The sequence below is a fragment of the Ostrinia nubilalis genome, chromosome 11 (genome assembly GCF_963855985.1).
Source record: "Ostrinia nubilalis chromosome 11, ilOstNubi1.1, whole genome shotgun sequence".
In the NCBI taxonomy this organism is placed as follows: Eukaryota; Metazoa; Arthropoda; class Insecta; order Lepidoptera; family Crambidae; genus Ostrinia; species Ostrinia nubilalis.
Genome location: NC_087098.1, coordinates 8,761,765 through 8,788,409, shown reverse-complemented (window position 1 = coordinate 8,788,409; position 26,645 = coordinate 8,761,765). Strand labels below are relative to the sequence as shown.

Sequence of the window (26,645 nt, the reverse complement as noted above, 5' to 3'; positions counted from 1 at the left end):
ATGACAATGCAATGTTATGGTACCATTGAGCTTGTCTAATGATGGAGTCAGAAGGTGGCCATAGGAATTCCTAAACGAAATGGTGGAAACTTATCGAGTTTGGGTTTGTTGTATTTGTCTTTTCGAGCACTTTGGTGCTAAATTGTAGTGTAATTGTACCAAGGCTCTGAGAATGAGTTGAGATACAACTAAACGTGTATAATAAAATTATAATTAAAAAAAAAACTTTTTTAAAAAGAAGCTTTTATTCTGAAATGCAGTTGTACTAAAACGAAAAAAATAATTGTACATAGGTATGCAAGGTTCAAATAATTTCGAATGCTTGTAGCGCAAACATAAAAGAGGAATAAATTCCATGCACGATACAAGCTTTCGAAATTATTTGAACCTTGCATACAAATATTTTTTTCGTTTCATTATCACGTGTTAACGGATTAACGATTAACGTTAACTTGCGTTAAATCTTCCGAAATGTAACGTTTTAACGTTTAACGAAGTTAATTTTTTTAGTAACGGTTTAACGATTAACGAAGTTAACTATTTGATTAACGGTGCCCAGCTATGGTTATTAGTTTAGGTAAATAAGTTTATTAAGATCTAAAACTTTCTGGCTAAAACACTTACGAGCAAAGGTATGGAATCACCCTGTTGTGTTTTGTTCTGTATGATCTTAAGAACTGAATGCATATGTACATTTGTATAAAATAGTTCATGGATAAATCTTATGTAGGCATGAGTACCTACCTACTTCTCCGAGTATGTTGGGGGTATTGAGAGCATTGGTTAAGTAATTCCAAATGCTTCTTCATACCATCAGTGCCTTGGTATGAACTGGATGCATCTTAATGCATAGCACATAATATAACCTGTAATAATTATAATCTATCAAAGGACAAAGAAATCATGTGGTATGTAGAGTAGACAGAATGTATGAATAAATTATGTACTTGCCTTGTGTTCCAAGGACACTCTTTTTGTTGCCATAAGACTATCTTTCCGGCAATTTGTCACATAAGTAGGTATCTTACAGGGCAGATATGTACCATCCTAGACTGCATCCCTCTTAACATCATGTGCGATTGTGGTCAAATACCTGCCTTGTTATGCATAAAAAAAAATAAAAAAAAACTACTAAAATGCAGGTTTATTGACTTTGAGGCGGTATCGCTGCAACAACCACAACATCAGGATTTAAGTTTTTCCTTATTATGTTGCCCTATTAGATATGAAATAAACAAACATTAGGAAAAATGTCCACAAAATATATTTTTTTACTCACTGTTGGGATGCTTCCTAATCTCTTAACTTAAAGCATCTAAACAATCTAAATGATGCCAAACAAGGAAATAAATTCGCCGACCACATAATCTCCACATTTAAGCCTCAAAAACACGTAAAATTTATATCAACGTAATCTTCTCACAACAAAATTGACAGTGACACAACATTCGATGATTTCAACGACAACGAAACGACGTTGATTGTCAAAATTAGGTTCGTACTACGTTATTTCATACAAAATCCATCTTTCGTCACGCCTAGTATTTGAACTCGATACGAAAGAAAATCGAAAGTTTTTCTTACTTGGTGTTTTTTTTTCTTTTTATGACCTACTAGCTTTCCGCCCGCGGCTTCGCCCGCGTGGAATTTTGTCTGTCACAGAAAAACTTTATCCTTTATCGCGCGCGTCCCTGTTTCAAAAACCGGGATAAAAACTATCCTATGTTCTTTCCCGGGACTCAAACTATCTCTATGCCAAATTTCATCAAAATCGGTTGCGAGGTTTAAGCGGGAAAGCGTAACAGACAGACAGACAGACAGAGTTACTTTCGCATTTATAATATTAGTTGGGATAGGGGGCGCTGTTTAATTTTTCATACAAAATTTTTCGATGGCACTTTGAATACGCAAACGAAACGAACTCGAAAGTTTTTCGTAATAGAGGTACAGGTGGGAAAACGCGCACGACACGTTTCCGTAACGCGGCAGATGCTGCCTTTATAATGAGCCCTAGAAATTTTGTTTTAACGCAATTATCTAATGGTTCCATAATTTGTTTTTTTTTTAGATCGTATGATAAATATAAGAAAATATGAATAGAGCTTTGTTTTGCTTAAAAATAAACATATTGAGCTTTTTCACTTGAAAAAACACGATACTAATGTAGAGTTGGATGGAAAAGGTAACAAATAAATAAGCATTTTATTGAACAATATTTACGAGTCTTTCTGACAAAAGTCTTCGATCTTCTGACTAGTGCTAAATTCAACTCATTGAAAACTTTTTAAATCCCGCAACGATGTCTTTTTAATTTGGTACCTACCATAATCTTTTAAACTAAAGCAAGGTATAGTACCTAAGTTGTACTAATCGAATTCAATAGATAACTCATTTTACCTACATAAGCGCGAGTTATATTAACAGTAGATAAATGTATCGCATTATTCTTAATGAAGTCACTTTAGTGACATTCTTCGACCTAGACATCCCACGTCAGAAGATTTTAGTCTACCTTTTCGTACACGTCGTTGGCAACCCCCACGCATTTGACAACGTACCAACAGAAGCACCAACCATCTGCCTCTACAGGGTGTTAGGTAAATGGGTATATGAGCCGACACTAGCCCATGTTAACATGGTCATATAAATGGTATGGTGAAGTCAGAAAATTGATATCTTCATTATAATTATTTTAATTTTCATACAAATCGGATTTTATACAATTTATTTTGTATGAAAATAAAAAAAAATAAAATGATGATATCAAATTTTTGACTTCACCATACCATTTATATGACCATGTTAACATGGGCTAGTGTCGGCTCATATACCCATTTACCTAACACCCTGTATAATGAAAATACAATTTTGCAACAGCAATTATTATGATTCATCTAGAGCTTGATTAAAAATATTGTTTACCCCAAATTGTTACAAATGGTGAAAACACATCACTAGGGTCCTAATATAATAGACTGACAAGGTGGTTTAGTATGCAACGCTTCAGAGCGCGCGTGCTTTTAACATTGGACGAGGTTTTGGTGAACTAGTGCCAGGGATTTTTGGCTTAACTACGTACAATTGCCACATCTAGCATAATGTAGCATCTTATGTAGTTGTAATAGAAGCGATTGTGCAACAAAAACATATCGGTCTTTTGACTGACCATCAATTTTCAAAAATGTTGCCACCACACAAGAAAGTATTCCAAATATATGAGAATTTATCGATTATTTTTCGCATTTTTTACCTCAATTTGTTTTAATACAAAACTTTCAGTTTCAAAATACAACCTCTCAGATTACACACTTCAACATGTGATTTTTTGCAATTTTCAGCGATACAGGTAAAGCAATTGATTAAAAATTGAAAGTCATTTCCCGGTGAAGGCAGAGCCTTTGTCAAAAAGTCCGTTCTGATGTAGCGCGTCACTTTAATAAATTAAAGGGGTGCTTTAATGTCGATGAACACAACTTTTCCATTGTAACATTCTTCACAAAAAGTTTTTCGATAAAATAAGTAGGACCTTTCTGCTCAATCTTTTCTCTAAATATTGACTCCTTTGTTGTTTTATCTAAGATAAACAAAGGCTTTGATAGCTTTTGTTTTTCTTGATTAGATATTTTTGTTAATGTTTACACGAGACTGAAACCAGATGTTTTTTAATAAATCAAACGCAATGTTTCGCAAACTTTCCTACACGTTTATTATTATTGCATAAGTCAGTCAGGCCAGAATTTTTAATTCATGAATAAAATGAATTTCCAATAAGTGACACACTCTTTAAAATTTATTGCAATTCAATGTACCTTAATGAAAACTAGGCTTGGGTAAAAAATATCGATATATCAAAATATCGATATTTATTTTCAGATATCAAAATCGATATATTTTTAAAGCTCTGCTGTCTGCTCATGCGTCACAACATGTATTCGACCAATCCGATTTCGATTTAGAAAAAGAGTAGGTATGTAGTAGGCTGTTTTTTTAAATAATTAAACTGATGTTAAAACAGCCAGATGTGTGTTTGCTTTAAAATTTCGAATATTTTGGCATTTTTTATAAATAATTGCAAATTGCGCAAAAAATATCGATATATCGAAATATCGAAATATACAGGGTGTCCCGTAATGTAACGTCAAGCCGAAACTGGGTGTTGAGGCAAGTTATGCTGGTTATCAGAAAAATATAAAAAAAATCCATGTGGCATATTTTCAAAATAATGGGCATTTAAAAAAAATCAAAAATTTTTACTCCAGGTGACGGTCTTTTTACTCGTGTTGCCACAAATCGTCACTTTTTCCAAATTTTTTTTTTGTTATGTAACCCTGAATAATGCTTCTCTAAATTGTTATCAAAATTACAAAACCAGCTGCTCCAACTTGGATGAAAAAAATACATTATTCCCAAAAAAATTTTCAAAATAAAAATTTTGCCTAGTTTAAACTGACTGTACTGAAAAAAAATTGTACTACGCGAGTGTGGCAAGTGACGTCATAATTTGGCGCATTTAGTAAGGATTCCAAAATGGTATAACACTTGGTAAATTCTTGCTGTAATTGTCGACAATTTTTGTTTTTTTGGAAATAATCCCGTTTTTAACTTTATCTACCTTGGTTAAAAATTATTATTCTAATGTGCCCAAAATTCAAGTTTCTGGCTTAAATGAGGTGGAGAAGCCATTTTAAAAGGTATGAGCGGGACGGAGAGGGCCATCTTACCAAGCAGGGATGTTATGGATATCCGTAACCGTAACCGAAACTATCGGATATCCGAAATAAAAAAATGTCCATAACCGTAACCGAAACTGATTCAAAAGTTACGGATAGTTTCGGATAAAGGCGAAGTCTAAGGGTACAATTATTCCAAACTGCAAAACTCTATGAAATCTGCAGTATACACGCCGCAGCTGCAATGCCGCGCTGCCGATTTCATAGAGTTTTGCAGTTTGCGGTCTGCGGCCCGTCTTGGAATTGTACCTTAAATCTTAATGTTTGTTACCAACTTGTCTGGCATTCCCTGGCACCATCTAATATGCCAGCCTGTTTAACCTTTATCATACATAGGTGTCCTCTTAGTTGGTACATAATGCTAGGTGCTAGGTGCCATGTTATTGTACGACCTGTGCCATAATAGATACGACTGTATTCCTATCATAGACAAATTGTATTACAGAGTTCCTACTAGGGCTCACTGCCGAAACCCATGTAAATTATTTGCAACCCCTTGGTGCCGCACTAACGCGGGTAAGCGCTCACCATTGTATCGACTTGTTCACACATATAATCAACTCTTTAACACTATTGACATAATGGCAGAGAGGCCTAGTAAATTCAAAAAACTTCTAATAGAAACGCTTCGTGGCGCTGACTGACTGACTAATCGTAATGTCTTTATATTGCTTTGCAACTTTCGAAACATAACTTATGTGTCAAATCGTAAAACTGATATTATTAGTTAATCCTAAGTAAGGTTGTTGCGATTCGCGGGGGCGGGTGGGCTTTACATGTGTGGTGACTCGTTTTCAAAAGTGTTGATAGACATCACATTATCGACAAGTTCATGTACGCGTGCACGCACGGGTCAGGCTCGCCCGCCTTCGTGGGTTGCAGGGACTATAAATGAACGTACCTGTGTCACAGCATAGTCGGACCTCGATATTAATTAATTAATTGAAAATTATACGTTTAGGTACTAAATAATTCTCACTATACTTACCTGAATCTGTTAATATGCCTACACTCTGTTGTTACTAACCTAAATACTTAAATTAATATTAAATAAAAAATAAAATAAAATATTCAAAATGCAGTCAGTGCGATGGCACATCAGACTATACATTTTTGTTGCAGAATATCATTTAAATATTTGTTGGTATGATGGATGTGGTTGTCTACATGCGATTTTTGCCGCAAAATGGCATTTAGACAGCCGCAGAAGATGCCACAGTGTCTCCTTCGATGTGCTACCGCCTGTACCTACGTAATAAGTGTTTACTACGGCCACTCTCAACACAAGTTTAATTAACTGTTTTATCTAAACTGTGGTAAATGATGCTGGTGTTGAATTTAGATAATATTGGTATATTAGTATTATTTATTTGCTACTGTACTTCAATACTGTTTTTTTACCCAAATAAATAAATAAAATAAATAAATAAAATAAATAAAGTAGCTATGTGGGTCACGCAGCATCTTGCTATTTGAATTATACCTACATTTTTGAAATTCTAATAATTCCGTAACCGAAATTATCCGAAACTTTCGGATAATCTGAAATGATTTCATATCCGTGACCGTAACCGAAACCGGTATAATATTATTGTAATATCCGTAACCGTATTCATAACCGAAACTTCATATCATTATTATCCCTGTTACCAAGTACAAGTGCAGGCAGAGCAGGTAGTAACGGCGCGCACGCACGGGTGACTTTTGTCACAGTATGTCAACTACTAATTACTGTCATGGTGACAAAAGTTTCTGTGACTGACTGTACGGTAGTCAGTCACAGAAACTTGAATTTTGGGCACATTAGAATAATAATTTTTAACCAAGGTAGATAAAGTTAAAAACGGGATTATTTCCAAAAAAACAAAAATTGTCGACAATTACAGCAAAAATTTACCAAGTGTTATACCATTTTCGAATCCTTACTAAATGCGCCAAATTATGACGTCACTTGCCACACTCGCGTAGTACAATTTTTTTTCAGTACAGTCAGTTTAAACTAGGCAAAATTTTTATTTTGAAAATTTTTTTGGGAATAATGTATTTTTTTCATCCAAGTTGGAGCAGCTGGTTTTGTAATTTTGATAACAATTTAGAGAAGCATTATTCAGGGTTACATAACAAAAAAAAAAAATTTGGAAAAAGTGAAGATTTGTGGCAACACGAGTAAAAAGACCGTCACCTGGAGTAAAAATTTTTGATTTTTTTTAAATGCCCATTATTTTGAAAATATGCCACATGGATTTTTTTTTATATTTTTCTGATAACCAGCATAACTTGCCTCAACACCCAGTTCCGGCTTGACGTTACATTACGGGACACCCTGTATATCGATATATTTGAAAAATATCGATACGATAAATATCGATATTTTTTTCCATTTGCCCATCCCTAATGAAAACTGACTTATAATGTATATTTTCATCTACAACTTAAGCGTAATATTTTTTTTAAACCGAGTTAGGTCAAATTTTAGGCTGTTCTAACAAAGATGATTCAATTCGGCTTTTTATAGAAAATGGCGGACTGAAGTTTAATGTTATGTGTTACCTCAAACCTAACGAAAGTCACCAGGGTATTTAAGTCATAAAAAATACATAATTCACATTCTTTTAGTTTCAGTAGATACCCAGTTGGTGACACCTCAAAAGGAATAGGATACACATGATTTGAATAAAAGGTGGAAACTACATTCAAAGAGGCAGAAGTTTTTAAAACTTTCGGATGGGATCTGTCGTAACCAAATATGGTTAACTTTAGTCATTCTTCAATCCACTAAAGGATTTTCTTATACCTACATATTAGTGATATTTCGTAACTGCTGTAAGTATTTTTATTTGAAGTGTCATTAAAATAGAACTGAATAAATTAGGTACACATATTTTATACCTAGTTAAAAATTACCAATGTGCCTAAATTTAAAAATCGGGACAGCATGCGTATTGGCGTACCATGGAAGAGATACTTTATGGTTAAACAAACTTACCTTAAGTGAAGTTTGACCGTAATTATACGAGTCGCTGCATCCGAAGAGATTTTCATATTTACCAGGTAGTCCACTTCTCATTGTACTAGGCATCGAACATTTTAGAGCATACAATACGAAAAAGTACTTGTTATGACTCGATATCCGGCGGTAGTGGGGCACGCTTACGTCACACCCCTCCAACCGTCGAGTCGTCATTCATTTCAGAGTATGATTTCGCTAAAGTTAAGTAAGGGTAAGTTAAGTGTAAACTTAGGGGTAGGGCGGGAATGAAAATCTCTTCGGATGCAGCGACTCGTATAATTACGGTCAAACTTCACTTAAGGTAAGTTTGTTTAACCATAAATTATACTTCGTCGCTGCATCCTCGAGATTTTCATATTTACCAGGTAGATGTTTAGAGAGCTTTAGTGAAATCAAAACTATGATAAATACGTTATTTAAATAAATAAGACCTTTATAAAGAATATTTATACATAATAGGTATTATCGTTAAGTAAAGCATTATCAAAATGCGTAGCAGACTAGGTCTTGCTTCAAAATTTAAGAATATAATTCAAGGTAATTTTCTAGATTAGCCTGCTGCTTTTCTTTTAATTGATTCTATGATAACTTTTCAACGATTAGTTGTTGCATGACGGACACTTTGTGCGGAATATAATTTTGGGTTATATCAATATAACTCTCACGTAATGAAAAAATATTCAAATATGTTTAATTTATCCTAGAGGTTCTTGCATTGTGGTAAAATTTCTTCGTAGTTTGAGATTAGTTTTTTAGTATTAGTAAGGATACGAATATAACTTGTTATTCATGTAAACTTGTAAGAAATAATTGTATTTGCTGGAATAATAACTCTGATATTGAAAACAATACTTTAAAGTGCAACTGGGATCGCCCGGGTGCTAAATTATTAGTAAAATCACCGGTAAATATAATAGGCCAGGTGTCCCATTCTTCTGCGAGTTAATATTTTTACTACTTCTTTTTTATGTAATAAATACTTAATAGTATTCTGATGGTAATTTTCTGCTTCAAATAAAATGTAGCTGTTGTTTGAAATTTTGCCTTCGCTTTTAAGTTTACACAATAACTATTTTCTATCTGGGGGTCAGATTTTGTACATTGAGCTATGATAATTGAATTTATATCTAGTTTAAGATTTTTATTTCCGCAAGAATTAAAACAATTCACTAACGTGAGAGAAGCACAATGTTTAGTAACACTAGCTTTGGATTGGAAACATAATAACCAAACTGAGAACGATAACTTTATATTAACAGAATATAAAATTAAAGATTAACTAAATAAGTGGGTACTTCACAAAAATTTGCGCGCAATCCGTGAGTATCGCCAGTCAGCGTGCTCAGTCCGACAGAACGTCGGCACACAAAAGAGGTGGCTTATTCTAACTACGTTCAGGTAATGAAATGTTTTATTAAAAGTTTTTGCAGATAAGTGTGTGTGTATATAAGATAGGATAGGATAACATTTATTTATTTATATTTTTGCACATAAAACTGTAAAGTGGCGGACTTAATGCCAAGTGGCATTCTCTGCCGGTCAACCACAGGTCTAGTAGAGAGACTAAGGCGGTGCAATAAACATGAAAAAAAAATATATAGATTTTGATATATTACCACTTTTCCTTTGTATATTACTGAGTTTATCTGTCAGTAGCACAAATTGAATTATTTATTTACTTTTAAACGCGGTCTTAATAAAAAAAAAAGTTAAAATAACCAATTTTAATACATCATGTCAAGACCGATTTCATGTATCGTATATAAGTATACGCTTAGAGCAGAGAGCGTTATCTAAAATTGTACTTTGATGTCATTTTTCTGAAATTAACACTTCATTGCATGCAGAGTTTACCTCTAATTGACTGTGTACGTTATAGATGTTATACTTAGTGTTTTAATAGAGCTTATGCTCTTACTTACTTACACTTACACAAGAACTTATGTTCTTGGTAAACCAATAGAATAAATTAATTAATTAATTTATTACTTTACTTTTACTAAGTAAGTAAAAATAGTACTTCAAAAAATAATATCTTGTTTTGTCTTATTGTTTGTCAAACCAATTAATTGTGTTGTGTGAGACCCACAAAAAATAACACTCAAATCTTTTATTTCAGTAAGCTTGACGATGTTACAGAGGTAACCTTACGGTAGCAGAAATATTCATACATCGCACAGCTGTTTCTTAATTATGATGTTATAGGTAAATATATAAATTAAATAAATAATATTTGTATTTATTGCTTATCATTTTTTGCGATAGAAAGAAACCGAAGTCACGAGATAATGTACTAACATGAAGTTGGGGCCATTTCCCACACTACATATTTAGGAATAAATATTCGATTCGTCATTCCTATAGAATGATAGTTTATTAGGTATTGTTAAGAGCCATTTTACATTTTCGTGCAAATTTCTAAGATTTTGGAAGCATGAATTACTATCTTAAGCAACACCCAGAGATTATTTAATTACTGTGAAAGATAGTTCAATCCATTTTGTTGACCAATAATGTAACGGATTTACTAAAACTCTTTTGATTAATTCTCAGTGCCCCATCTCCCACAACCATTTTACGGAAAAATTGCCGCAGACTCAATTTCAAAGTCCTGTATCTATTATTTATGCTCGTATAATAAGCTTAAAAATATATAGAAATCATCGGACATATATTCTTGTAGTCCAATAATCAAACGGATTCTTGAATTTCATTACCATTATTGAGTAAAATCTAAAAATATTTTGTCAAATTTTTAAGATTTACGTCACATTTTGATCGTGATTTTTGGTTTTAATACACAGCAATAACAGCAATAAAAGTATCCCAAAATAAAGAATATTCATTGGAGAATTGATTTCCACAGTTATTGTTTAAATATTAGTAACTACTTTGTCAAAATATTGATGTGAATATCAGTATAAATTACAATGCGGAAGCCGACATCGATTAGTACGGCGCGAGCGCCCGTCAAGGCAGGACCTGTGTCATTTTTCCCGCCATGACGTTTACGTGTGTTCGTGTCATGAAGCGGAGATTTATACGGCGACCAAATACTTTTGATACTATGCCGGGAGGTCCGTTTTGAGTCGGCCGTTTGGTGGTTCAAAACGGACTAATATGCCGAGAGGTCCCGGGTTTGATTCCCGGCCGAGCAGAAATTGAAATGATGAAATTTAATTTCTTTGACGGGACTGGGAGTAACTATGTATTTATGTATGAATTTAATTTAATAAATAAATTATAAAAAAGGTTGTAAGTACATAGTATATCCATTAAGCTAGCACCCTTAACACAAGCATATTTATTAGTTGCTTATTTTGGGACTAGATGGCATTGTGAAATTGTCCAAAGATTTGTTTATTTATTTATCCGCTTTGAGTTTTGTTTCGTGAAGAAGAAAAAGAACCGTTTTGTTTCGAGAGGGAAGTTTTGTTGTTAAATCAATAGTAATAAAAGAGGAAAGATTTGATTATTTGTTTGTTTGAAGGCAATAGGCTCCGAAAAGAAATTCTTTCACTAAATGTTTCCTATGTTGGCTATAAAATATTTTCAAAAACTTTACTCCAAAATCTTCGATAATTGGTCGTTTAATAAATAAATTAGATAACATATTAATATTTTTTTATTGTTTCCAGTACGATTTCAGTACTAGTTTTTAGAAATTATTTTATGCATAATTTATTAACTTCCTAAATATATTCCCTATTGATAGATGACGTGTTTCGTATTTGGTTAAAAAGGTGTAGAATGTTATTTTGAAGATAACTTGCTTCCATAGAGATATAGAAAGATGCTAAGTAATGCGCTGAGTTCGAAACTCAGTGTCAAAGAAATCAAAATGTGTGCTCATTATCCACTGCGGTATCAGTATTTAACGTTCGAATAATCTTTAGTAGTATGCAAGCAATGTAAACTGTTTACATTATAACGTCGCTGCTGTCATCATTGCTTTCACAAGCAATATGTTCTGTTTTTGGGCATATTGTTGCGACACCGGCTCCGCCCCCTTATCACATCTCCCTTTAGTTTCTGTGATCTGTGCTTGCTTCGAAGTTGATATCAATTAAATATTCCTTAGTGCTTTTGATTTAAATACGGGGGTACGTACGTAGCGGGAGTAGACTTAAGGGAAATCTATGCTTCTCCGACGGCCAGTTGTAAGTTGTATGCTCCAGAGTATGTGCACACAATAGCCTGGTGATTTTAGCACCCGAAGGAAATGTTTCAATTTTGTTGTAGAAAGATATGATAATTTTGTAAGTATTCAGATATTGAAACATACCTAATAATTTGTAGGTTTTATATTAAAAAATATTATCATATAACAAAATTAATAATTTCTTAGAATAATTTAATTTTATTAGAACCAGTTTCCACATCTTCGCGGAAAAAGTCGCGGGCAAAAAGCTAGTATGAAATATGTAGTATTGCCCGCGGCTTTACTCGCGTGAAATTTAGTTTGCTACAGATCGTCATAAATATATTGTTATTCTGGTCGACGCCAGGGATGGATGAGCGTCGCTGTCGCTGGCGACAGGGTCTTCTGGTTAAGGGTTCATGACTTAGTTCTCAGGCAAAATGAAATCCACTCATAGAAATTAATAAACTTAGTGTATTCACGAGAATAATTACACACAGCACTAGAGTCGTATCGGAACTGAGTGAACCAACGGTCTTGCGATAGGAACGTCCGACCCGAGTGATAGTTGAACACAAACTGCCTAGTACTGCTGTACTGTACTGTAAAGCTTCATAAAAATTTGTTCAGTAGTTTTTGCGTGAACGAGTAACAAACATCGAAACATCCATACAAACTTTCGTATTTATAATATTAGTAAGACTAGTAAGAAGAAAGATAGTAAGATGAATTTATTTTAGTTATTTGTTAAATAATAATAATATTTATTTATTTCTTAGCTCTGTCTGATAATGGATCTGGAGGAGTTGGAATGGCCACCTCCATTGCAACTCCATAACAAAACAATAGAACCCTATGGAGTTTGGGCTTGTGTAATTCGCCTTGACGAATACTTCGTCTAGGTAAATGATATCCAGGGTCCGATGATGGACCTGGATGATAGCTGCAAGGGGGCAGATTTTTTTCACTATGTGACTGTCTTTATTTTGTACTTAATATAATATATTTTACATATTATACCTATTCGTGTATCATTATTAATCGAAATAAGTATAAAAATCTTTAAAAGACTAAATAAACTCTATTAAAATTTTAAATTAATTTATCATGTTTTAATACCTTATTCTACCTTAAAATTAATAACTTATATCAAGTCTTAATACGGTCACGGCTCAAGATTTTTTTGTCCATTTCGGCGTTCTTTTTACTCTTTTGTCGTTGCATTGACAGTTTGTAGCTAAATTCGCGCGGAATATTTTTGTGAAATGGCTCTTAACGTTTGGATTCGTTGTTATGTCGATAATATTTATGGAAATTTACCAGTTTTTTGTTAACTTTGCTAAAAGTAATATGAATAGGTATATTAATTAATGGGTATCTTAAGTAGGTATCTTGCTTGTGGGATAAGACTCTTTACATAAAGTCATTAATTTAGGCGACTGAACTAAATTTTTTACTCAAGTAAAAGATATGAAACGAAACGAAAAGATATGAACGTAAATGGTTTACGATTATCGTAGAATTACTCTTCTCAGTTACACTGGATTTGATATACATATCAAATATTTATGTATAATATGTATAACTATGTATTGAAAAAACATTGCAGTTCTTAGGTAGACCAAAGTGAAAATATTTATAAGTTGTTGGCATAAGCTTCTGTTTTGTAACTATGGAATGAAGCTGGTATACTGGTTTAAATTAAACCTTATCACGAGACCAGAATAAAGCGTAGAAAGCGGAAATAATTCGCTGTTGTTTGTTTTGGACGAAATTGCTGTAGCAATCGCTGGTCGTCGCTGCTGTTCATAAGGATGACCGAAACTGAAACTGCTGATGTGTTTTGGCACTCAAAACCTAAAAGTAGGATTACTGCTATTAAATATCTGATATAATCTTAATAATTTTGGTGTTTATCATGCCACCGTTCAATAAAGCTGCTGCTCAAAAAATTGCGACAGTTGCACTACTACTGTAAGGTGTTGGTGATGTTTGCGCACGCGCACACATACAGTAACCGGATGGTGTTGAGGAAAAGAAGTGCGTGAACCGGTTACCCCACACAGAGGCAAATATTCGAAAATAATATTTGAACATTTAAATAACATTTTCTTGATTTAGATTAAAGTCCTTATTCCTATTGTAATTTTAATTTAATTTATGGACTTGTATAAAAGTTTTAAATAAATACATCTTATCATTTTGTGTATTTTTCTTTTTTATTACTATTTCTGCGCTTCCTCGAGCAGTTACCTTGAGGGATAAGCCCCCCGTTTTAATTTATTTGCGTAAGAGACACGTGACAACATGTGCAGGTATTATTAGTCAACTTCTGGATTGACTCGTCCCTCAGTCAATTAGCCAAGATTCGCCCAAGCGTTCAGAATATTATCTCATCTCCAAATTGGAGTGCGTACACCTCAGTTTTACTTTTTAGGCTGACCTAAGCCTTCCAAAATATTATTGGCTAACGGGATAACTTTTCCGTGTCTGAAGTTAAAACAATTTACCTATGTAACCTCTATATCCGGTTTTGCTGGTTTATCAGACTGATATTTCCTCCTGTGTTGAATCATCCGATTCTTTTGATATTTCGAATCACTACTCTAGGTAATAGTTATATGACCTCAATCGCATCGAGGTTCTTCATAACGATTATGGTATTTCGGTAGTAATCGCATTACTACTCAAGGAAATACATAATATATATAAGGTCTCGCTGATGGTTTACAGGTTGATTATTCGAAATCATTGTTTTAGTACAATTGAATATAGTTTCTTATTTTATTTAAATAGTTTAAACAGAAAATCTGATAGGTAGGTCCTGTATGTAAATACACCAGCCAAGTAAATTTAGTTACGTTCAATAGTAATTATGATAGCAATGGACGCACTCACCTTACGACACCGTTTTTCGGACGGGGCGACATAGGTCGCGAAGGGCAGTTGCAGAGCAGCTGAACCACGGCGGGGTCCCACCTGGGCGCACGGGAAGACGACGGGGCGGCGGGGCCAGTGGTCACGGCAGGCGCGCCGTGCGGAGGCACGCAGCGAGTTTTTGTTCTTGTGAACTGTATGTCGGTAGTAATCGCATCACTACTCTAAGAAACTCGTATTTGACCTCAATCGCATCGAGGTTCTTTATTAAGATTTTGGTATTTCGGTAGTAATCGCATCACTACTCTAAGAGATTCGTATTTGACCTCAATCGCATCGAGGTTCTTTATTACGATTTTGGTATTTCGGTAGTAATCGCATCACTACTCTTAGGAAATACATAGATTACCTTAATAGCATTAAGGTAAGATTCCATGAACACGGTATGAACTTCATCACAGCACAACTCACATCACAGCACAACTCAGTGTTAAATTAGGATCCAATATATTACGTACCTATGTACGAGCACAGATTGAACATAGTCGAAAACATTTTGCCATTCCTTTTACAGTTGGGTAAAAACAAAATAATTGTTTTAAATATTCCCCAAACTCATCTGCCTCTCGGTCGGTACACTCTTGCCAGAGTGGTCGTAGTCATCATTGTGATTCACGATGAGTGATGTTTTTTGCAATACGGCGCGATTCCTCGCAGACTGCAGCTTGCCAGGCACTTTCGTTGGCGGAGCACTTACTTGCGGCCTTGATCCGGTCTCCTGATTCCCCAACAGGTAGCCATTGTTATCCTCCAAATGTCGCGTATCTCTAGACGACGTATTTTTTTTTGAAAGGTTTACTTTTATGGTTACACACATCTAAACACACATTTAAACACACACGAAGCACACACTTTTTCCAATTTAATTTAATTTTTGCGGCACGAACGAGAAATTTCGATGTTACGATGCCCGCACTATCGAAGCGAATGACGACTCGACGGTTGGAGGGGTGTGACGTAAGCGTGCCCCACTACCGCCGGATATCGAGTCATAACAAGTACTTTTTCGTATTGTATGCTCTAAAATGTTCGATGCCTAGTACAATGAGAAGTGGACTACCTGGTAAATATGAAAATCTCGAGGATGCAGCGACGAAGTATAATTACAAACAGCTGTGGATTACCATTAGGTAAAATGATAATTATGCCATAGCTGGCGAAATCAACAAGATTTTATCTTTGATTTTTAATGAAATAAGATCAGCTAAATCTTTTCTTGTTTTATAAATAGTCATACAAATATTTTGGGTTGGTTCCAATAAGCACTAGTACTAGTTTATCCTTATGCAAATCTTCCATTTGCATACGCTTTCAGAAATAAACTAAGATGTTTTCCGGCTTTCTGAAAGTGGCAGAGGAGATAAATTCTAATAATAAATTTCCAGGATCAGTTCACTGCTGGATTTATTGGAGGTAATACGCCCCCGTGACATACAATTTGCAACCGTCCCTTCAGTTACGAGTGTTGAGAAGAATAAGACTTAAAGGACGGTGTATTTTTAAAGATTTTCATTTTTTTTATCCACAACTCGGAAGCTCTTGGCTTGAATCTCACCTGAAGTGATGATCAGGCCGAAGGTGGAAGCGAGCTTCATCCGGAATCCTCAACCACAGAGGAACTGGCTATTTTACCTCTAACTGCCGGAACACAACAATGCTGTTAAGATTGTTGTTATAGCGACAGACTTAGGTAAGATGGTAATTTTTAAAGTCGTAAAGAGTTCGTCGTTCGTTATTATGCCTAAGTAGGTATCTGCCGGCAATTTAAGTTATAACTAACTAACTAGTAACTTTCCAGAGCAAGTTCAGTAATAGTTTAAATAATGTAGTATTGTCCAGACAACTTGTTTACACGTGCCTATCAAATCCTAAATCCCTGAAGCTCTACATCTTCCTATGGCTAACAGCAAATGCGCACAGTCGCACAGGCAGATTTAGTAAGAGCTGTGAAACTTTATAATGTTGGGACTCCTTAAGAACATCTTTAGTATACGATATCTATCTAAATACTCGAAGGTGACTGACTGACAGACCTATCAACGCACAGCCCAAACCACTTTTTTTTCTTTTTTTTTATGTGACAGGAGGCAAACGAGCAGACGAATCACCTGATGGTAAGTGATTACCGTCGCCCATAGACACCCGCAGACCCAGGGGCGTTACAGGTGCGTTGCCGGCCTTTAAGGTAAAGATACGCTCTCCTCTTGAAAGCTTGCAGGTCGTATCCGTCTGGAAACACCGCAGACGACAGTCCATTCCACAGTTTGGTTGTACGGGGCAGGAAGTTTCTAGAGAAACGTACTGTTGTGGACTGCCAACCATCTAAGTGATATAACTGGATGGTTCGGGCTGAAATTTGGCATGCAGGTAGATGTTATGACGTAGGCATCCGCTAAGACAGGATTTTACGATACTCCACCCCGAAGGGGGTAAAACGGGGTCCACGCGTACGAAGTTGCGGGCGGCCGCTAGTCGCATATAAACGTAAGGCTTCAGTTAAGTAAACAATAGCCCGGAAATACACACGTAAACCTGACCCCCCGTAAGTAGGGACTACAACGAATTTATTTCCGAATTTGGCTGCCGAAGACGAAGCTCGATTTAACACCAAGCTCTAGTCTTAATACCTACCAACCCTCTTCTAATTGCGGACTCAAGAGAGAGTATTAGACGGTGATTATACCTACCGACAACTTGATCTTAGCTCGAGTTGCAACATCGCAGGTTTTCATCATTGCAAGTACCTAATTTAAGTTAACAGTTGAGATATCTACAGATGCGGCTGGCTTTGGTGCCATTGTTGTACTAATACCGTACCTATAACAACTGCTTAGGGGGCGTCCATTAATTACGCGAGACTTTTAGGGGGGGAGGGGGTCCAGAAAAACCTTACTTAATCTCACGTGGGGGAGAGGGGGGGTGTCGACGTCGAGAAATATCACGTAATTTTTTTCCACAACAAACTGAGTAAATCCTCCGACTGCATTTGTGAACACAGGCCCAGTTTTTAGATCAGCAGTTTGCTACCAATGCTTAAATATTAACTAAATGTAAACTGATAGTTAAAAATTGTACTAAAAGTAAAAAACTGGGGCTAAATTGTTTGGTTTTATTATTTCAGTTTTTTTTTACTCAGGTCGGGTTTTTTTATAAAATCTAATATTTTTGAAGCATGGATTAATCTCATTTACATTGCAAATAGGCATTTCGGAAAATCTCACGTGAGATTAGGGGGTGGGGGAGAGGGTCTGGCAAAATCTCATGAAATCTCACCAAGGGGGGCGGGGGGGTTAAAAATAGCTAAAATTGTCTCACGTAATTAATGGACGCCCCCTTACGATGCCACACTTACGTGTGGTGACCCGCACCTTCATCTTTCTAAATGAAGTTTGAATTGCATCACCTTAATTTTAACCGTAGGTACCTTACTTTAACCGGTGTTTTTATTATGGAGTTGACAAACTTTGATGTTAGTTATTCTTAAAGTAAGATGGTATAACCCAGGGTAAATATTTCTGTCATTAAATTTGTCTTAAAAAGAGTATTTACTCTATCCCCTATAAACCCATAAGGTAAAATAGAAAAAGAAAGATTTGGGAAGGTTCTAGATGATGAAAGAAACGGGAAGTTATGAGATAACGGTTATTTTATAGACTATTAAAAGAACCCTCCGATATATTTGGAGCGTGGAGGATCATAATGATATTTTTATAATATTATTTTCCTCGGAAACCCTTATAGTTTATAAATGTATTGGTTACATTCCTATACACACAAGATACACTCATATTTTTACAATGCTTCGGCAATTTAATGTTACATTTTATGGTTTGTGTTTTGTTCAGTAAAGGTTTATTATTTTTGTTTGAGAACGTTTGTCCGGCTTGGCTCATCATTTTTGGTATTTCTGGACAATCAAGTCTTTAAAGCCTCGATAACAACTAAATTAAGACGAACTGACAAAACCAGGTTGTGAACACTAGGAATATTTTGCATTGAGTCTTAGATTTTGTAATCTAGGTGCTTGTTAAGTAATTCCGAAACCTTTACCTAAGCTGGCTAGACTTTGAAATTACAATGTGTAATTTGTTACACATTATCATAAAGTTTCAGCTTCATTACACACTCTTTGATGATTAAATTTAAACTTCACGTCTTCAACTTTAGGGTAGTTTGTAACAATATCGTCTTAAAAGTCCTAATATTCTCCATGATGGCACTCGCATAAGTAATTCGAGGCTTTCAGTATGTCACTTTGAATTACTTACAACTCAATAGGCTGAATGTTTGGATAACTTTCGTCTTGTTTCTTGTTGTTTTCCTCTAACTCCTTTGGACTTTCTTAAATGAGTTTATAAATTGACTTTCAGTAATAGCGTCTTCAAACATTGAAGTTAAGTGTAGTTCAAAATGTACCTACATACTCGTAGTCTGCGTCTCTGCGTAGAATGCGTAGAATATTCGTTAAGTTCAACTGTACGTACATAAAATGAAATACAGCAAATTGGGATGATGACTGGGTAATGAAATCGAAATTCTATTTAGTCCGTCAGACAGATAATATCGCGTGACGTCACTTCTAAGTAAAAATATCTACATTGGCGTGACGTAACGCGCCATTTCAACTCGATATAGCATTGTTATTATTTTATTAAGAAAGATAATAAAAAATACAAGTGTAATTTTTTCTATTTATCTGTCTGACGGACAAAAATTGAAATTTTGTCATTTAGCTTAATACCTTCATTTAGATTATAATAAATATGACACAATTTCTAGAAAGGTTAATTTACAGTAGATTCCGAGTACTTCTTAGTTAAGACAAAATTGCTATGCGCTAGCACGACGATCAAAGGGATGCGACGAATTCAAGACTTATAATATAGCATACTAGGAAACTGTATTACCGTCAGAAACCAATTCAGCACAGATTTATACGCAATCTGCGATGCATTCATAGTAAACTTTGCTATACCTTTCAAATATTTGTGAGTGCATTTTCTATCTTGTATTCTTATTACATTAAGTACGAAACAACAGTGAATGTAAAAGCTAATCTCTGAAAAATATACAAGTAACTGCCTAAAACAAACTGGCCTGAAAGTTGAACAACACTTGCGTTAATAACTCAGAAGTAATTAAAACCATATTGGGCCGAAAGAGTTAGTTTCCCAAACATGTTTGGACTATAATCGTTTAAAACACGCAGGACTCGCCAGGTGCGTTAAATGTATGGACGCCTGTTAAGAGGGTTGCCAAACTTCAGTACTCCCAACGTTAAGTACTTGTTACCTGTTCTAGTACAAAGTTAGTCTCGCCTCTGTCCATTTTCATATATCTTATTAAAACACATGATAGAAACAAAAATACAGAAATACGCCTTTTTAGGAAAAGAAATGGATAGTTCTTTGTATAACTTAGCTTTAGTTGAACTAAAAGTGGTAAATTGCGATTCCATTCAATCCAGCGATAGTAGCGATAGACAGAGTGTTCACGATTGAAATCCTTTGCTTCCGGCACTTGTGTCAGCAGTTTTTCACGGTTTTATAGCCCCGGATCTGCAATCTACACACGGTAGATTGCATTTACTGACGCGAGAAATAGTACCGTGACGTAACACTGTCACGATTAGATTTACACCGTCGACGTATTAACGATATTGAAACCACACAGTTTAAAATAACACATCCTGTCCTACTTCTAATATTTATGTTATTAATATGTGTCATTTTGTAAAACTCTACCGGTCTAATAAATTCCACAATAAAGTGCTGCGTGTTCTTGGATATTGGCTGAAACTGAGCTCAAATCTAACAAAAGTACGTTACATTCTACGTTGTACCCATCCATCCATGTGATGGGCTATATAAAAAATAAACAATTGTTGATATTGGGTTTTAATTAAACCTTTAAGGAAGTCCAATATTACGGTTTCTTTCATCCTAAAAGGATTTATTATGGGCCCGAGATTGAGATTTAACATATCCGTAAACAGTTTTCTCCGAATTGTTTACGTTGAGATTTTATTCAGCCGCGAGCCCTTGTGACAGCGCCAAAACATTATTGGAATACTCACAGATGTTTGCCTTAAATGAAATGTCGCAGCAAAAATCGTAGAGCAGACTTATTTTATTCCACAATTTCAGCGAAAATCTGCGGTAGTACAGTGAGAATAGGGGTTGAAATGCTTACGAAAAAACTGCGTAGAGATTTTCCTTAACGACCGTAGAAAAAATACAAGAAATATCACTTACAATTTCTGCTTAATATTTCCTGTAAATAAGTTAAATCAGTATTGACAGAAGCATCGTGGAGTGCAAAAAATTATATGTATAGGTACTTCTCGTCTACTTGAAGACCAGTAAGTCGTAAAATACTCGTGCAATGAAATGAGTTGGTTCAATGTTCCAAGAAATTACACATTCGTGATAAATAACTCCCCCGCACTACCGCACCAACTTTTTTAATAAAGGGTCATGCAACATAAGCTTTCAGAAACTTAAACTATTAAACAAAGTTTTGCGTTAAGATTTTTTGGATTTTGTGGGAATTGATTACCACACATAGAACAACGAAGCAAACTAATTTGAATGAAAAGTCAAATAATTATGTAACAATTTTTGTTTCTGTTAATCACAAAACTTATCGAAAATTCCATATCATGTGTCCCATCTCCTAACAAAAAACCTGTTTGTAAGGAAGTCAGTTCATTTATTTTTATGGGATAGGTGTACATTTCATTTTGGGTTGTAGAGTAATTAATTTGGTTATTTTATTACCAACCAGTCATAAAGTGACTTTACCTGTGAAAATGTTCATTATACTTAATTTTTCACGCGAAAAAGACGTTGTAGTAGGGAATTTAGTGCAATGATTTGTATGGAGACCCCTCCACTTTGGTATAGAAGGCTCATTTTTGCAACAGTGGTTCTTTGGGTGCTCCTGAGTGGATTTCCGTCGGTAGACATCGGGAGCCCCCCCTGTGGTAGCAGGGGGAGGGGGGGCAAGTTTCCTTCCGCCGCGCTTCACTTTAAGGCCCATATCTTCAAAACTATGGGTATTAGGGCAAGTGTGGTATCATTTTCGGATAATTAAAGGATGGCGAATTCATTTCTAGAACAAACTTTTTGCCTTTTCATACAAAAAAATAGAAATATTGAGTAAAATTCACAAAAACCAAAAAGTATTTTTTTAAATAAACGTCGTTTACTTTTAAACCACTGGAGATAATCTAATTAAAAAAATATGACCTGAAAGCTACATTTATCAGGATTATAAAAATATAACATTGTATGGTACTTTTTTCGCAAAAAGTAGGGTGAAAAAAAATTTTTCTTCAGGACACAGCGGGCGAATTTTATTGCGCATCGGAAAAAAATATTTATTTTATCCATGAATTCATACTATTTGGTTCATAAGCAAGCAAGGATTATTATTTTAGAATTTATTTAGAGTTGCTGGCACATCAATCTACCATGATTTGTATTTTTTCGTCAATTGATTTTGAACTCTATGTGTGAGACATAAGGTTGAAAATAGCTTAAATACATTTTAATATTGAAAATATCATAAGAAGAAAGCCTAAAGAAAGAACTTTAATTAATTTGTCTAAACGTCTTAATGATTATTATTATTTAAATTAACACTTTTATTTCTACATACTATTGTACCAGTGATTTAACGGAAAGGTAAGTGTGAGGAAAATGAGGTTTCACAATCATAGTACGGGAGATATTTTTAGCACAAAGGTTACGGCTGTGATCGTTTTAGTTGTTTTTTCAGACAGCACCAGATTCTGCACTACTTCTTGCACTTACATCTCACCATTTCCAGGCAAGCCTCGGCAGCTACGGGCAAACCGGTCCATGTAGGCTCCATCTTGCTATCGACTCTGGTCCACCCCCAACCAGTCGGGTAAAGGGAAGACTCGAGTCGGTTGCTTGCACCTGATCCTATACGCGAATCCCTTGATATACTGCCAGTAGCCAAGGCTGATACAAAGCTGCTGCTGCTGTCTGGGTTATCTTATGTAGGGCATAAGCTAAGCTAAGTTAGGTCTAAGCGTAGTCCACAGCGACCCATTAGGATCTTTATGTTCCATTTTTTTATTCCCTATCATCCAAAAAAGTCTTATCCATTAAATGAATTAAGCGTCTGAGTGAAAGCCTTCTAAGTCTTCTGATGCCGGATATGCTGAGTGCTGACCCAAGCAGACCCATCCTTACAGTATTGATTCATGGACCCCACATGTATTCCACATGCTCGAGAGCTGTCTTCTGTTGTTAGGCCCATTTTGTGGGACATGTGGTTCGTTCCATAATGCCCAGTTAGCGTACCAGTAATTGCTTGGGCTTAGGTACCTTTTATTTCCGCTTAATGAGTTTTCTCCATGACCCTGTGTTTCCCTTTAGGAATGATTTGGAGGCTTATCTTATATCGTTGGAGCTTTCCCATTCAGCACTGTGCTTCTTGGATATGGCCATATTATGGCCATGAGGTATGCCGTTAGATAAAGGTAAGTATCAGTTCTGACCCAATAGGTATTGCCTCTGACCCTAGTTTCGCTAGACTGTCGGCTCTCCCATTGCATTTGATCCGTGTATGTCCAGGTATCCCACATCAGGGACACTTTCATGCCTTCCGAGTTTGTTCATCTTTAAGATTGCATCTAGAATAATTCTAGACTCAACCTTCACTGAAGCGATGGCTTTTTGTTTGAGTGCTGTGGATCAGGATGTAAATATAGCGTTTTTTACACCCCAGAGGTGGAATTGTGTAAAGCAATCGTAATCATTTGACAGTTCATATCGTACGATTGTTCTGTCAAACGCTTTGTTTAACTGACTTTATCGTACGATATGAACTGTCAAACGATTACGATTGATTTACACAATTCCACCTCTGTTCTTTAGTGCACACATATTATAGCGTAGAATTCAGCTTGAAACACTGTAGCAAACCTCCTTAAGCGTTCACTATGTTCGAAGTGTTTACAGTAGACGCCCGTTCCCGTTACCAAGGCCATCTTTGCAGTGGCGGCGTAAGTCCTAAGGCACCCCCTGGTAACCCCCACAATTTTGGGGTTACCTACCGATTCCAAGATTGAAAGACAATGACATAGACCGCAGACTTGCTATGCAGATGCTCTTTTCTAGTCGTCTCTTGTTCAAGATCTATCCACTTACTTATTAGATCAATCCAAGGGGTTCGCGTATAGGATTAGTTGCAAGCAACCGACTCAGTCTTCCCTTTACCCGACTGGTTGGGGGTGGACCAGAGCCGATAGCAAGATGGAGCCTACATGGACCGGTTTGCCCGTAGCTGCCGAGGCTTGCCTGGAAATGGTGAGATGTAGGTGCAAGAAGTAGTGCAGTAGCTGGTGCTGTCTGAAAAAAACAACTAAAAAGGTCACAACCGTAACCTTTGTGCTAAAAATATCTCCCGTACTATGATTGTGAAACCTCATTTTCCTCACACTTACCTTTCCGTTAAATCACTGGTAAGATAGTATGTTGAAATAAGTGTTAATTAAAATAATAATAATCATTAAGACGTTTACACAAATTAAAGTTCTTTATTTAGTGCTTTCTTCTTATAATATTTTCAATATTAAAATGTATTTAAAAACTATTTTCAACCTTATGTCTCACACATAAAGTTCAAAATCAATTGACGAAAAAATACAAATCATGGTAGATTGATGTGCCAGCAACTCTAAATAAATTCTAAAATAATAATCCTTGCTTGCTTATTAACCAAATAGTATGAATTCATGGATAAAATAAATATTTTTTTCCGATGCGCAATAAAATTCGCCCGCTGTGTCCTGAAGAAAAAATTTTTTTCACCTACTTTTTGCGAAAAAAGTACCATACAATGTTATATTTTTATAATCCTGATAAATGTAGCTTTCAGGTCATATTTTTTTAATTAGATTATCTCCAGTGGTTTAAAAGTAAACGACGTTTATTTAAAAAAATACTTTTTGGTTTTTGTGAATTTTACTCAATATTTCTATTTTTTTGTATGAAAAGGCAAAAAGTTTGTTCTAGAAATGAATTCGCCATCCTTTAATTATCCGAAAATGATACCACACTTGCCCTAATACCCATAGTTTTGAAGATATGGGCCTTAAAGTGAAGCGCGGCGGAAGGAAACTGCCCCCCCCTCCCCCTGCTACCACAGGGGGGGCTCCCGATGTCTACCGACGGAAATCCACTCAGGAGCACCCAAAGAACCACTGTTGCAAAAATGAGCCTTCTATACCAAAGTGGAGGGGTTCTTGCACTAAATTCCCTACTATTGCTAACGAATAAAGTATGACCCTCATCATCATTTCACGGAGCTGTTTAAAGGTAAATTACCCAAATAACTCAGTTAATGCCGCAGATAATTCACTAAGCACCTTCGGAAATCCGGTGAAATAATAATTCTAAAATAAAATTCTGTTTGGAAATATCTTGAAAGTGGAGATGCATCGAATCTAGTAATAATGTGACGACTTTTTTAATACACTTGATATTTGATGATTCGATCCACGTAGCATGTTTGTAATTAATTAAGTAGAACAAGTCGTGTCTTTGGTAATTGGAACCTAATACATAGGTTTTTGAGAAGCCAATTACAATCAAGTTCTCCTTCGTAATTTGAGAAACTTATTTGTACAAAATTTGGAGTACCTATGTGACTTGTTACTATGTTGTAACCTAAGGAAAAATGTTACATAGAGGTACATACGATGTACCTATTAGGAAAAGATATCAGTTTGTTAAAACATTTTTGGGTCTCTCATTTATTATGTAGGTAGACAGCACATTTAAAAAAAGACTACAATAAAAAAAAACAAATAGGTAGGTATTTAATTTCATAATAACACTGGTCAACAAAAAAACAAAATTAAAATGGTGCCGAGATTCTGTTGATAGTTTATTATTAGGTGTGTATTAGTAATAATAAAAATATTTTTCTTTTTTTTTTCCTACGTGTAGTTTTTGATCTACCCTCAGTTTTAAATTTTAGCTTTAATCGGTACTTTGGTTGCACAATTTGTAGTGTTATCGGTATATTTTTAAAAAGAAATTTATTTTATATCATGTCTGCATTGCCAAGAAGTTGCCTCAACGGTCCAAATGTAATTTGTTACATTTGTGATGTGTACACAGTTAAGAAGTTCAAAAATTTTGAGAAAAATTTAATAAAAAGTGCTTATTTTTCTTACTTTAAGTCGGAAATTGTGGTTGTATTCAAGCCGTGGATACCTTAAATTGTTTGTATAATTTGCTGTGAACACTGAGGCAATGTTTCAATGGTCAAAGAAGCCATATCATGAAGTTCAGAGTGGAAAAAGTGAGAAAAAAACAAAAAAAAATCCTGGTTTGAGCATAAAAAAAGATTAAAGCAGTAATTTTTGATGGCCCACAAATAAGAATATTAATAAAAGATACTGATTTCTTAAGTTTGATGGACGTTTGGAACGATTTACGTGGACTTCGTTCGTTGAAGTTACTAAAAATTTTCTCGGAAATCACAGGTCTAGTAACTACTATGAAATTGTGAGACATGCCTTAAAAACTCAGGATTTAATAATTTTCATCAAAGGGCACTACCTCCACAGTCATCTTGACCAATTCTCAGAGAATCTTGGGTCACTATAGCATGCTATAGCTAAGAACAGGGAGAGCGATGCTATCAAGACCTAAAAACCATTGGAAGAGAGGTACCAAGGCAGATGGGATCGGTATATGATGGCTGATTACTGGTGGAGGATGTAACGTGATAGTTCCATTACGGCTCATTCACAAAAATCGTGGAAAAGAAAGTTTTCAAG

At 35.3% G+C, this 26,645-nt stretch overlaps 1 protein-coding gene and 1 long non-coding RNA gene across 2 annotated transcripts in view; one reads left to right on the top strand and one right to left on the bottom strand.

Moving 5' to 3' along the window:
• The window catches only part of LOC135075936 (uncharacterized), a 90,578-nt gene that overhangs the window by 16,130 nt on the left and 47,803 nt on the right, over nt 1-26,645 (top strand). The gene's annotated exons all lie outside the window — the stretch shown is intronic.
• On the bottom strand, nt 574-1,573 carry LOC135075876 (uncharacterized). Its single transcript, XR_010258138.1, has 3 exons — nt 1,280-1,573; nt 952-1,097; nt 574-866 (listed from the first exon to the last, which is right to left on the bottom strand). It is a non-coding gene; the product is annotated as an uncharacterized LOC135075876 (long non-coding RNA).